At 44.9% G+C, this 3,669-nt stretch overlaps 1 long non-coding RNA gene across 1 annotated transcript; it reads right to left on the reverse strand.

The window, feature by feature from the left end:
• Nucleotides 1-391: 391 nt before the first annotated feature.
• On the reverse strand, nt 392-3,669 carry LOC125895346 (uncharacterized). Its single transcript, XR_007450169.1, has 5 exons — nt 3,599-3,669; nt 1,822-1,854; nt 1,013-1,643; nt 781-890; nt 392-477 (listed from the first exon to the last, which is right to left on the reverse strand). It is a non-coding gene; the product is annotated as an uncharacterized LOC125895346 (long non-coding RNA).

The raw sequence follows: 3,669 nt of genomic DNA on the forward strand, positions 1-3,669 counted from the left end.
TTTGGTCTTTTGCAGTGGCTGAAGGTCCCACCACACTTCCTCTCCCCATTCTGAAGTGTTTACAACCTGTCCAATGTGTTCATCTTCTTACCTCCCTGATCTGTGATGGTTTCTCAGAACTTCTGTATATGTGGAAATGCTTTAAAATGACACAGTAATCCAGATGACTCAGTGTAGCTGCTTGTTTAGAGAGACTCCTGTTCTACCTTTTCAGCAGCATTTTAGCCACTACACACCTGCAACTGATTCACTATTTAAAAAGCTTCACATTAACTCAACATCACTGAAGTTGAAATCAATCTCACAATACAGAGTGTCACTTTAGATGACTGAGTGTTTTATTGATTGCAACAGCTAACTGGTAAAGTTGAGAAGTAGCATGACAGAGTGTGTTCAGTGGATGGTTGTGATGCTGGCTTTGTGCAGTTTGGTTCACATCCCATCTCAGGGGCCCCTGGACACAAGAGGAGTCCTGCCCTAAAACAACAAATACATTCATTAGTACTCATGTAATAAGAGAAAATAATACAGTGTCTGCTGTCAGCATTGATGTTACTCAAAATTCTGTTGGACTAATGGACTGTAAAGTGTCGGCCTGTGGACTGAATCATCTCTGTTTTAACATTATTAATCTGTCACAGGTTATTTTAGTGCAGAAAACATTCACAGGCTTCATCTATCACACTGATTATGATGAAATATATTTAAACAAGTTAGCTATTAAAAAAATCATGAGCATATGTTGATGTATTGCTATTATTGTAAAATTAAGATACTTACTTAGTGGACTGAAACACAGATGACCACTTCTCTCCAGCTGTCTTGTTGAGGTAACACTGGGTGCACTGCAGGAACACTGAGTCTCTCCAATTAAAAGATGCAGGGAATGTCTGTTAAGAGTAAAACAGATAATCTATTATTTATTAAGCAAGAGTTAACATAAGGATAAACAGGTGCACATGTGGCTAGTTTACACAATAATATACAATACTTTAAATCAGAAGCTACTCACCCTTTAGTCCACAGTGAACAGCAGCAGCTCAGGTGGTGGAGAAAGAGAGATAATGGTTAGTAAATCAAATAATATTTTATTTACTGAATAAATCACATTACATGGAGAACCAGGCTTACAAAATAACAGGTCAGAAGCTCGTACTCACCTTTTATTAGTCCGCAGTGAACAGCAGCAGCTCAGGTGGGGGAGTGAGATAAGAGGAAAGTCAAAAATGGTTAGTAAGACTAGAAAACTTAGTAAAACAAATTTGTCAAATAAAGAAATGGTTGAAAATTATTTTTGAATGACTATACGCATGAAATATGAATAAACTGGAATTGTATACAGTATGTAGCTGGTTCACATAATATAATACATTACTTAATTTCTCAGTAGCTCAGTCTATAGGGACTTGGGTTGGGAACTGGAGGGTCGCCTGTTTGAGTCCCCGTCCGGACCAAATATGGAGCGTGGACTGGTGGCTGGAGAGGTGCCAGTTTACCTCCTGGGCACTGCTGAGGTGCCCTTGAGCAAGGCACTGAACCCTCCAACCACCTGGGGCGCCTGACCAAGGCAGCCTCCTCACTCTGACATCTCTCCACTTTGTGCATGTGTAGGTCCTGTTTGTGCATGTGTGTGTCTTTACGACCTGTGTGTTAATGACAAGCAAGAGTGAAAACATTGAATTTCCCCTCAGGGGGATTAATAAAGTATATAAAACTTTATATAAATATATATATATATATATATATATATATATATATATATATATCATATTCAATTCTAGCCTAGGTCACTTTTTCTCTGAGTTAGAAGCTCATACTTACTTTGTTCGTCCACGGTGAACAACAGCAGTTCAGCTGGTGAATTGAGAACAGACATACAAGATTAGGGAGACAAGTACTCTTTAAATTTTTATTCTTCTTTATTATTTCTAAAAAAAAATTTCTGGAGGATTATGTTAAGGGAGCAAATTGTTAGGAATATAGGCTAAATGTTAGGCAGACTTTAAACTAATTTTGGGGAGCTTTGTTGGTCCAATGTTTCCATGAGGTTTGTTTATGTTGGATGTTCTGTTTTTTTAAGGTGACTGATCTGTAGGAGCAACTGTTGCTGTGAGAAGGAATGTAGTTTTAATTTGAACACTAATCAAGCTAATGTTTCTTTGCCCTACCAGATGCAAAGGCAAATTTGTCTTCAGCCCCGCCAGGCTTAATGCACGGGGTGTCAACAACCCTGCCAGACACGAGGACTACCTGGGGCATCGTCGGCCTCGCCAGACGCAAAGGCCGGCCCTCAGGAGGAAAGACAGAGAGGTTGATCCATCCACCGTGCAAAGTATGAGGAGATACTCTAAATAAGTCCCAGTGCAAGACGCTACCTGGGGTGCTGACAACCCTGCCAGACGCAAAGGCTGCCTGGGGCTTTGATTGCCCAGCCAGACGCAATGGCAAGCCCCCTGGGTTAAAAGGGGTCAATCCGGTGGTCCCAGAGCAAGACGCTATCTGGGGTGTTAGCAGCCCCGCCAGACGCAAAGGCTACCTGGGGCATCCCCGGCCTCGCCAGACGCAAAGGCGTCCTCAGGATGAAAGGAAGAAAAGTCGATCGATCCACTGTGCAAATAATGAGGAGATAAACTAGTTAAAACCCAGTGCAAGACGCTATGTGGGTGTTGACAGCCCTGCCAGACGCAAAGGCTGCCTGGGGCTTTGCTTGCCCAGCCAGACGCAAAGGCAAGCCCCCTGTGTTGGGTCAATCCGGTGGTCCCAGAGCAAGATGCTATCTGGGGTGTTAGCAGCCCTGCAAGATGCAAAGGCTGCCATCAGAATCACTGTTCCTGCTGTAATGAGGAGGTGATGAAGAGCAGATGTGTGATTGCTCCGATGTCTCAAGCAGAATATTCAGCCCATCCATCGTTGAGTCAATCCGAGTCGCTCTCTTCAGCCCATCTCCACCTCTTCGCAGCAGCCTCCTCCCCGTCGCTGTCCTCCCTGGTCCTCTTCATGGAGGAGGCACTGCCAGAAGATTCAAGGACCACAGCATCTTCAAGCTCCTCGGAACATTCTTCTTGGGAGATGGGCCCGAAGTCTTCAGCATCTAACAGAGGGATCTCGTCACCAAAGCTAAGACGGCTATACTCAGAGTCTGAGTCCCAGTCCCAGTCCCAGTCCTCTTCCGGTTCCCCGTACATGTTTCTGAAAAGCAGATCTTCAACAGCAGAGTTATTGGGAACAGCACGAGGGTCAGTATGAGGATGGGGAGCAGCATGAGGATGGGGAGCAGCATGAGGATCAGCATAAGGATCAGCGTAAGGAAGAGGATCAGCATAAGGATCAGCGTAAGGAAGAGGAGCAGCATAAGGAGCAGCATGAGGATGGGGAGCAGCATAAGGGTAAAGAGCAGCATAAGGGTAAGGAGCAGCGTAAGGGTAAGGAGCAGCATAAGGGTAAGGAGCAGCCTAAGGGTAAGGAGCAGGGTAAGCAGGGAAATCATAAGGAGCGTTGCGATCAGCATAAGGCACAGGATGAGGAACAGCAACGGGAGCAAGGTGGTAAGCAGGAAAGGGAGCAGGTGGTGGAAGCTGCTGCTCATCCTCTACATTACCAGCCTGAAGCACTTCCACGTCATCCACCCCGACAACGCCAACCTCTTCCTCCTTGTAGTCAGGCAGGACT

Source organism: Epinephelus fuscoguttatus, linkage group LG10 (assembly GCF_011397635.1).
Source record: "Epinephelus fuscoguttatus linkage group LG10, E.fuscoguttatus.final_Chr_v1".
Classification (NCBI taxonomy): Eukaryota; Metazoa; Chordata; class Actinopteri; order Perciformes; family Serranidae; genus Epinephelus; species Epinephelus fuscoguttatus.